We start from the raw sequence: 10769 nt of genomic DNA on the forward strand, positions 1-10769 counted from the left end.
AGAAAAGTAGTCACTGTGCTGTTTGGTATCATTGTGTGCACCACACTGAACATGGACCAGAGAAAGCAAAGGAGAGAGTTGTCTGAGGAGATCAGAAAGAAAATAATAGACAAGCATGGTAAAGGTAAAGGCTACAAGACCATCTCCAAGCAGCTTGATGTTCCTGTGACAACAGTTGCAAATATTATTAAGAAGTTTAAGGTCCATGGAACTGTAGCCTTGAATCTGTGCAGGGCACAATGAAATCTCAAGACTATCAAGGCATTCTGGAGCGGAACGTACTGCCCAGTGTCAGAAAGCTCTGTCTCAGTCGCAGGTCATGGGTCCTCCAACAGGATAACACAGCTAAAAGCACCCAAGAATGGATAAGAACAAAACATTGTACTATTCTGAAGTGGTCTTCTATGAGTCCTGATCTGAATCCTATCGAACATCTATGGAAAGAGCTGAAACTTGCAGTCTGGAGAAGGCACCCATCAAACCTGAGACAGCTGGAGCAGTTTGCTCAGGTAGAGTGGCCAAACTACCCCTGTTAACAGGTGCAGAAGTCTCATTGAGAGCTACAGAAAACGTTTGATTGGAGTGATTGCCTCTAAAGGTTGTGCAACAAAATATTAGGTTAGCGGTCCCATCATTTTTGTCCATGCCATTTTCATTTGTTTTATTATTTACAATATTATGTTGAATAAAAAATCAAAAGCAAAGTCTGATTTCTATTAAATATGGAATAAACAATGATGGATGCCAATTACTTTTGTCAGTTTCAAGTTATTTCAGAGAAAATTGTGCATTCTTTGTTTTTTGTGGAGGGGTACCAACAAATTTGAGCACGTCTGTATATATATATATATATATATATATATATATATATATATATATATATATATATATATATAGTAATGACTTGGTAAGAATGGAAGTGTGAAACAGGCGTTCTTCAAAAGCAGCAATCACTTTTATTTTGCATTAAAGAACAGGCTACATACTTCTTAGTAAGACAGGTTACTTCTCCAACTCTCCACTCCTGTCTAGCATGCAAGCTGCCTCTTACAGCCCACAACCCGTACAACATTGCAGGTTAACCACGACCAATCAGTGGCCACTATCAGCCCCACTCCCCCTGGCTCCTGCAAGGTACATATAATGATCCTGCAAGGTTGCACCAATAATCCAATATAGGGGAACAGTGTCTGCAGCAGGGTAAGCGTTCCTACGCATGGGAAGCACGGTCGCAGACCATGCAACTTTGCTCTGCAAAGCACTTCAAGCACAGACGCATGCACAAAGTCCCAGTGACAGCCTTTTGTTACAATATATATTATTAGTGATTGTATTAGAGGCTCATATATCATCATTTGATCCTCGACTACCTTTTTTCTATATGGTCTCCTTTTCCAAACATAGATGAAAAAATTATGATTTTAAAATGTTGACTGCATCAAGATACACAACATAAAAGCTTGGCTGTTGAATAATTAACTGGAATGTCATTGAGTAAAACAGAAATATATTAGGGAAAAGAAATACAGACGTTTCAGCAGTTTAATATTAGTTAATGTTTTTTATTAACATTTATTATCAGTAAACTAAAGGGAGGTATTAACACTGTTGTAGAACAATCCTTTCTGAATTTGCTGTGGGACAAATTAATAAATGAAGTGTTTATCCACTGCAAATGTTATTACTGTATTTATATAAACCTTTATAGAAACAAAAGAGAAATATTTTCAGTAGAATAAGATTTTGTTTAACAAATCTAAAACACAATGATAATACCAGTATTTGATGTTTTTCAGTTCAAATACCTTACACAAAGGATGCAAAAAATGCACACCATTTCATCAAAAAACAAGTTCTGTTATATTATACAGCAGAGAAAATGCCTTGAAAAGGGCTCATCTCAGCCAGTTAAAGTATGTTCTGGGTTTCACAGTTTAACCTTGTGAGGAGAGTGACACTGGTAATATATAAGTGCTTGTGCCGTAATACTTTCCTAAAATAATAATTCACTTTGAGAGACTTTGACTATAGTTCAGATTGCCATCACATTATAAAACAGCAATACAAAAATGAACGCCTAAATATTAGAAATGTTCTCGTTAATTCTCCCTATTGTGCAATAATACGTACATAAAAAATCCAATCAAATATCATAATATACAAATACAGAATACAAATATGTTCTAAATGTTTTACATGTATGTGTTTAGTCTTTGACCAGGTAATCAACCTGGCAACACCTGAGAAAATAAAGGCAGCTTGTATTGGTTGCCAACAGGCCCTTATACAGTGATTCGAGTGAAAAAGACAACCCATTCTTCACAAAAATAATTTATTTTAACACATTTTTCCATTATTCTTATTTTTTGTTTTAGCTTTTCTCTTCACATTTTTTAGTAAAGAAAAAAGCACAAACAAAATCTCAACGTGTTTCGACAGAGTCTTAATCATGAGTAAACTTAATTTGATACAGAGGAACACCCCTTTTTTTTTTTACACTCAATTCTCCACAGGCGATTAATCACCTTTACGTCACAAACCTTCAATTGACAATCAGAACAATCAAAAACAACTGAAATTAGGTACAGAAATGACAACAGAAGAAAATCTGGAACCTGGTTGCCGGTCTGAAAAGTAACTGGAATCTCTGTACTTGTTCACATTAGCCTGGCCTAAATTAATCACATTTCAAGACATTAATTTTCAAGATCTCCAATGAGTTTGTTTTCTTGGGAAACTACAAAATAATTAAATTTACTGAACTGATCTGAGTGGAATGGAACTGCTGATTGAAGAAATTCAGAGACTGACAGATGATAATTATAGTAAAAGGCTGTTTTATGAGATAAGAAACAGGTTTATCCTTTGTGCCAATTGTGCTGCACTGTGTGTTGGTTTTGTGTTTGTGGAAGCCGAGGGCTTAGGACCACCATACTCCTTTCATGTGACTTAAACTGGATTTGAAGTCAAGCATTCAGAGATGTAGTGTGTGTGTATTACCAACACACCTATTTCCATTAATATTCTGCATTTTGACAGGTTTGGTAAACTTAATTTGTTGACTCTAAAACAAGTATGTCGGTACATCATGCGCCATTACAAAATAAGAGCCGAACTGTACATGTAAAAATGTAAGTCTGACATACCTATATACTCAACAACAGACAAAGGATAACAGTTAGATGTATGTGTGACATACACAATATGTAAGCCCCACTATATTCCACAGCAGGGAATAATAAGGCAAACAAATTAGTTCAAATAGTATCAGTGATGTGTAATTTTTCAATAACGTCAGGACATGTGATGCAAGCTAACTGCAGTCTGTATTACTTCTTCGTCTTCGCTGACAGCAGTGTCCAGGTCCTTGTCTTTGCGCTCCACTTGTTGTTCTTTCACAAACTCCTCCTGTATCCTCTCCAGCTCCTGCAGCTCGGCTGTCAGCCTCTACATGTGAAACTCTTGTCTGTTCTTCAGCAGCTTCATAGGGAAGGGATTCATATCATTAAATGCTATGTTCATTAGTTTCCTAAAGACAGAAGATACAGAGAAAACAAAATGCCACTGATGAAACAACTGCAAAGTTAAAAGGACCTGGTGACTCTGCATTTTTCCCTTTCAAAAAATACATAAATAAACAAAATATGGGCCTGCCAAAATTAAATTCATAAAAAGACAAAAAGACAAACATACACACTTGAGAAACAATGCACAGTTCTAACAGGAACAAAAAATGTAAGTCTGACATACAAAGTTGTTGCTTGCTAATTTTCTAACATAATTGTTTAGAGATTGAACCCATTAACTTCTACAGTGTATCAATCTTCAGGTGGTCCAAATCAGTCAATGGCCCCCTGTCTCTGCACAGCCGGCACTGCCTGGATTCTTGTCTAATACTGAAGCATGAATGGCTGCATCTAAATGAATGTGTTTGTATTTGAGGTTTGGTGGCTGGGCAGAGGAGAAACATGGTGATTGAATCAATAATTCCAATGAAAAGGCTTTGAGAACTAAATGGAAACATATTTCTGCTGCTTTACAGTCATTGTGAGAAAGCTCTGCCAAATTATTATCATATAATCCCAGTTATTTCACTGAAAATCAAGAGAAAGCAGACTGATTGATCCAGTTCCGTGCTACAGTATAACAGAAAATAAATGTTTTCAGTAAATAAAAGGCAACAGAACCTTGGAATTATTCATCCTTAGGATAACTTATTTTTACTACTAAGACCTAATGGCAAGAAAATTCTGTTTTTAATAGGATCTTAAACGGCTGGTTTCACAAACTACAATTAGCACTAATTTTGGACTACCTTACCTAAGATAACAATAGGTAGTCCAGGATTAGTGCTAATCAGGGCAGCCAACCAGCCAATTGACCTACCAGTTAAATTGTTCAACACTTTAATAATCTGCTTGCAAACTGTTCATTAAACAGCTATACATACAGTACATCTGTTTTCTAAGCTGCAAAGAGGACATTATGTGGGTCTGTGAGGTGGGGGCTCCATTACCTGTAGGAAGTGAATGGTAAAGAAAGACTTACGGTTTCATAGTGGATGCATGGTAAAGCTCAGTAAACTGCAAAATCACTGTTCACATTTACCATCATCAAAATGGTACAAGACAGTTTACTGAAATCACTAACTTTACTAGTGGTTAAAAGTGAGTGAGATGAGTGTGAACTGTTTATACAGTCTGTGATTGACAGCAACTGGTCTGATGCGTCTGCTGTACATTATCATCATCCTCATTCTGCCTCACTTGCCATCAGAGATAGTTTTGGTGAAAAAACTGAGGTATTGGTAGATTTCCAGATTGTCGTGAATTTTTAGAATGTCCTCTTCATTGTACTTAAAGAGGGCCAGTGCACAGCGAAATATCACCTGGAAACAGAAAGAAGGAAATACTGTTCAGGTTAAAAAAGAAGGATACTTTCGCTCATCAAGTCGTCACTGGACTGAGCCCTTTTATAATTAATTATATTTTACTTATTTCCATGTTTTTCATTTTTACTCTCTATAACTCTCTAAAATGTCATTACTATAATTTAAAATAATTGGATAAGCTGTTACAATGTATGTGTGACATACTGTGCACATGTTTGCAAGTTAAGACAATTTTTCTCAACAATTTGTGCTGAAAAATGTATTAAGCACGTTTCAACACAGTTGGGTAAGTGTGGGTGGTGTGGGTGGTGTGGGTGGTGTTGGTGGTGGGGGGTGGGTATTAAAGGATCAATTACTAACACAGCCGGCGCTGTACCTTTGTGCCCTCAGAGGAAAGCGTCCCACACTCTGAGCAGGATGTCGCTGACCAGACTTTCCACGAAGACCACCAGGAACCAGTTGAAGGTGATGAGGGAATGATCGATGCTGTGCTCCTTGAAGTGGGCCGTCAGGCGAGGCATCTTCTCAGCAAGAAAGTCACGGAACACCCTCTGATCAGCCTGCAAGGAACAAAGAGCTCTGCTTAGAGCAGCAGGAGTTGCTCAGCTGTTAGAACAAATAGGGACTATGACTGCCTGAATTAGCACATCCACAGTACTTACTGGTGAAGCAAAGGGGATAGCATTAAAACTCAGCTATAGGCTGACGAGCAATGTCACAAATATTTTAACATTTTCTTAGCAATAACGGAGAGACATGGACAAATTAGCCAATTTCCATAACAGGTGCCTTTGGAAAATAGGCAAAAACTGGTCAAACAAAATCTCAAATAAAGACCTCCACGAGAAGACCAAATCATCACAGATACAAAAAGAAGACTGAGGTGTATAGGCCACGTACTCAGGATGGAACAAACCCATATCCAGAAGGTAGTTCTACAATGGATACCGCAAGGGAAAAGAAAATGAGGCAGAGAAAGTTGCCTCAGATCGAGAGGTGGCAAGGGCTTGTTGCATCCTTGTGTCCCTGGAGGGAAGAAGAGGGTTCACTGATTTGAAATCAGTTGTTGTACATACTGTACCTGAGAGGCAGTGAGGGTTTTGCTGTAGTAGTCTTGTGGCATTATGATTTCAACAACAGCCACCAGACACCAGAAGGCATCCTCTTCATCCTTTAGAACTAAAAGTGCAATAGCTGCCAACCTGCAAGAGGAAACACACACACCACATGACTCCACTGGAAGTGTGCTGCTAATATTCAGAAGAAAAGGGGGACACATAGGTGTGCCAAGCCACATTTCTACACATTTTAGGCCCTATTTTGAAATAAATTCAGAGGAATTTGATGTATGAAACTAGCAAGAAATTATGTAAATTATACACTTATTTGTATTTATTATTATTTTATTTCTTAGCCGACACCCTTACCCAGGGTGACTTACAGTCGTAGACAAAAATACATTTCAAGAATCAGTATAAGTATTAATACAATTACGATTCAATAACGGAACAGATAACAGTGTCAGTGATAGTTACATCAGGATATAATTAAATACAAAATACTACAGATTAAATGACACTCGACAGATTACAGTACTCTAAAGTACAGGGTTAAATACAGTAAAATAGGGAGCAGATAAGAGCAAGTAAAGTGCATTTAAGGAAGAGTGATAAGTGTCTAGATGGAAAAGGGGAGTTTCTACAGGTGCTGTCTGAAGAGGTGAGTCTTGAGGAGGCGCCGGAATTATTTTTAATCTGCCTGAATATGGCCACTCGTGCTTTCCACCACAGTTGTCTTTACTGTTGTGTAGAATATTAAAGAACATATCTGGGCCAGTATATTTGTGATTCCAGAAAAAGATATATCGTACAGGGGAGGGATGAGTAGCTAAGAATACACAACACAGTTAACAACCACTAGGTGTCAATTTCTCAAATCAATAAATACACTGTTTGCATGTGTATTCTTATTGCTATTTATAATACAACAACACATTGCTCTAGTATAGTGTCCTGGCATAGCTACCTCCAACGAAGTGCTCTAAAATGTTAAACACCGGTAATGCTGTCATTACCTGTGGCTCTGCTTACCGGTAATAGGCATTATTCTCTGTTTTAGAAAAGGATAAGTTATGCTAGTCCACGTCCAAGAAGTACAAGAAAGTGTTTTGTCTTTTTTGGCAACACCTTTTACTACTTAAAATGAGCGAATGGCATTAAGAACTTTCAATACAAAAGGTACAGTACCGGTTGAGGCCCTGGCAGTAGCCGATGGTGGGGTTTTGCCAGGAGAAGGCTAGCAGAATGCGCTGCAGCTTTTGGACTGCGTCGGAGGTGGGCGAGGAGAAGTGCTTATTGCTGGTGAGGGTGCGGTGCAGGTCCAGCTTGATCTGCCACGTGGCCGGGTGCTCCGACACCTCGCAGTGCTTCCTCAGCTCCTGGTAGCGATTGGGATTCCGCTTCCTATAGACCTGCGTCCGCGTCCTCACGATCCAGCGCCACACCTGCTCCCGGTACTCCACAGGGATCCCACACCGGATCAGGCCCTTCAGCTCCGGGGAGGGAGCCAGCTGGTCCAAGGGACAGCTGGCCAGGTAGTTAGCCCACCTGGTCCGCAAAGGCTTGTCCTCCATCTCATTGTTGCGCAGGTTGTTGGAACGGATCTCCAGGGCCTGGATTTTGGCCAGGAGCTTCACGTCCTCTACTTCATAATCAGGAATGGTCTTGAATCCATAGTCGTCGTACTCACTGGGAAGGAACAGAAAGTTAAACAAGGATGTTGGTAACATGCAGTATTCACATATTCCCTAAATTATCATACAACATTGTATAGTAGGTGCATGGCTCCAGGTTTTTGTGATTTAGTTATGTGTAATGAACCTCTATGTTAAGTTGTACTGTTATATTTCTAATCAGTCCCCTCTGCCAGCATATTCCTCCCCATCGCTGCAGGAGAGCATTGAGTTAGTTAGTTGAGTTGGAACAGTTGGCGGAGAGAGACAGAGGGAGAGAAGGGAGTGGGCTGAAGTTTGACGGTTAGGAGGAGGTAAATGTGTTTGGAAGCCAGTACAAGAACCAGGAAAGGGTTATGTGTAAATGGTATATGTGCCTGAAACTAACCTGCCTAGGGTTATGTATAAGGCCCTGTGTAAATCGAGATTTCACGAACTGCGCAGAAATTGCTAACTTAGCCAAATACCGTGATTTTTTCAATATTCTTATAATTATTATTTGCATTTCATACGATGGAGGTAAGCTATTCTGTATGTCCTGCAATGTTACTGCAAATCATCTCTTGACAGGCATTTAGATTCAAGTATTTACTGAAAGAGAAAGGCGGAAATCCAAGAAACCAAAAACATGAACTTCCATGTTCCAAAAGTCCACTGAAAACCGTGAAGCACGAAACACATTAAATTTTGACCTGACAGGGATGTTTGTTTGCGCAAATATCCCTCTTGAAAAACTGGACAACCAAAAGTTACGTAATTTCTTCATACTGAGTGTAGCAAATGGTGGAGTGATTCCTTCATCAGCCCAGCTGAGACGTGAATACTTACCTAAAGTTGCCGACTATCACAAGCAGGAGATTATGGAATTAGTAAAACAGTCTGGTTGCTTGTCAATGGTCACTGACAAGTCGACTGATGCCCAATAGCAATATGTGTTTCACATTGTATTTGTTTTGCAGGGCCTAAATGGTGAACATGCATCTGACATAGAACTGAAAGCTGTCCTTGCAGATACACTTTACCTACAGGCTGTTAATGACAACACCGTTTCACAAGCTATTGTAAAGTGCTTGAATAACTTTGACGTTGATTTTGAAGATGTCAGTGCATTTATCAATCTATTTGCTGTATAAAAAAATAATAATAATCTGTACACATAATTTATAAAATAGTTCTGAGCACAATCTGCAAAATAAGACACTTTACCCGTGATATTGCCTTGAATTAAAAAAAAAAAAAAACACACACACTATTTTCACAGGGCCTTATGTATGAACAAAGGATCCTGGAGTTTTCTAAATAAACTGTAGACTTGCTGCAGCCTCCGACTTCTTTTTGGGCATATATACACCTTCACTGCCTAACATCAACCCTTATATATGGTCCTGGAATTGCAGTGTTTATTGACGCACATTGCTCTTTATGTGGTTGGTTAGGGAGCAGTTCAATGTCAATCCAATCTTTGACCTTTCTTTTTGCCTGCTAAGGTGTGCAGTGGTATTGTGATGTGGATTACTATACAGTTAACAGCAAGCTCATTTCAGCTGCTTGCATCAATCGCTCGAACAGCAGAACAAACATTTTCTGTTCAATTTACAATCAATACTATTCAATCTGAGTTCCTGTGCAGCTGTTAAGACTACAGTAAACTCTACGAAAGGAATTTCTATAATATTGACAAAAACAAACTGAGAAAATAATCATGAAAAATAGGAAATGCATATAATTTGCACTTCTGTTCTAAACAGACCATGCAACAAACAAAAAGAGTTTTTGTTTTGTTTTGTTTTAAAGAAGTGACAAACAAAATATATATTTTTTTCAATTATTAAATTATCACATTAAAAGAGCAGGGCACATGACATAGAAAATCATAGACAGCAAAGCCCAGAAACTACTGTAAGTTCCAGCTCTTTTTTGGCTTTTCATTTGCGCACCTATTAGATCACAATTGCAACAAACCAACATTAACATTTTGATCCTTTGCTTGTTTTGGTATTTCAGTTCGGGATATGAGGGTATTATATGAAAATGGAACTGGTGAAGCTTGCAATCACATCATCAGTTTAGCAATAGAATTGCATTTTAAATATCTGAATATACTTAGTAACAAAAAAACAAGAAAGTAACCGGGGGGAAAAAAGTTTTCGCTGTGAAACCCCGGTATGGAAATGTCAGTACTGTCTTACCTGACAGGGTTGAGTTTAAAGACATCCTTCTTGTCTCCCTGCAGTGCGTCCTCAATGAGCCTGTTCACCATCTCCTGCTGACTGCTGCCCAGCCCTTTGCTCTCCTGCAGCCTGCGCAGCACGACCAGGTACTTGCTCTCAATCTGGCAGTTTTTGGCCTCCAGGTAGGCACACTGCAACACAAAAGAGAGGTTTAGGGTTAGGATTAAAACAAAACACAGCAGCTGGTGAAAGCAGTAACCCTCCCACAACCTCCCACTCATTTCCAAGACAGGGCAGTCCAAAGGCAGAGGGTTTCTACACCCTGTTACTTTTTAACTGGGTTGAACTTGTTTATTAAAATGTAAAAATGAACCTAGTACATTTCCAAATAACTAATTTTACAGTTCTGATGGAGCCATTCCAATTATAATCTTGCTTCTGCTCCTTAAATTAATTTGATTTAATAATCCTCTTCGCTGCAGTATTCACTTGTTCCCTTGTGCTGCTTATATTAATTACAAGACTGCTATTTCCTACAGTGCAATATGTGTGACACTGTGGCTGTGAAGGGTCATTTCTTTGAAAGTTAAACTGTTGTGTACAATACATGTTTTTTTTCGATTACGATTCGGAAATCAAAGCGTTTATGTTTTTGGCAATTTTAGCAGTTTTAGCATAACCTGCAACTGAAATTATATTTATTTATTTATTTATTTTTACAATTTTTGCTATTTGGTTCTTCTTTAAACCAGAGTCACCCTGGTATCAAATGTGATACCTATTAATTCAAGTGCTCCCAGAAATCCTGAAACATCTCTACTGTAGTACAATAGTTTTTCATGTCACAAAAATGGTCTGATCCTAAATATACCTAAAATAATTTAAAACCATTGCCAGTCAGACCAGATAGATAAAACATCTAATTTGCTGCAATCATACCAGCCAGTAGCTGTTTCATTGCACAGTGCACTCAGGG

At 38.5% G+C, this 10769-nt stretch overlaps 1 pseudogene; it reads right to left on the reverse strand.

The window, feature by feature from the left end:
- Nucleotides 1-1541: 1541 nt before the first annotated feature.
- LOC131738091 (TBC1 domain family member 2A-like) lies at nt 1542-10242 on the reverse strand (annotated as a pseudogene).
- Between the last annotated feature and the right edge of the window lie 527 nt (nt 10243-10769).

The sequence above is a fragment of the Acipenser ruthenus genome, chromosome 1 (assembly GCF_902713425.1).
Source record: "Acipenser ruthenus chromosome 1, fAciRut3.2 maternal haplotype, whole genome shotgun sequence".
Taxonomy (NCBI): Eukaryota; Metazoa; Chordata; class Actinopteri; order Acipenseriformes; family Acipenseridae; genus Acipenser; species Acipenser ruthenus.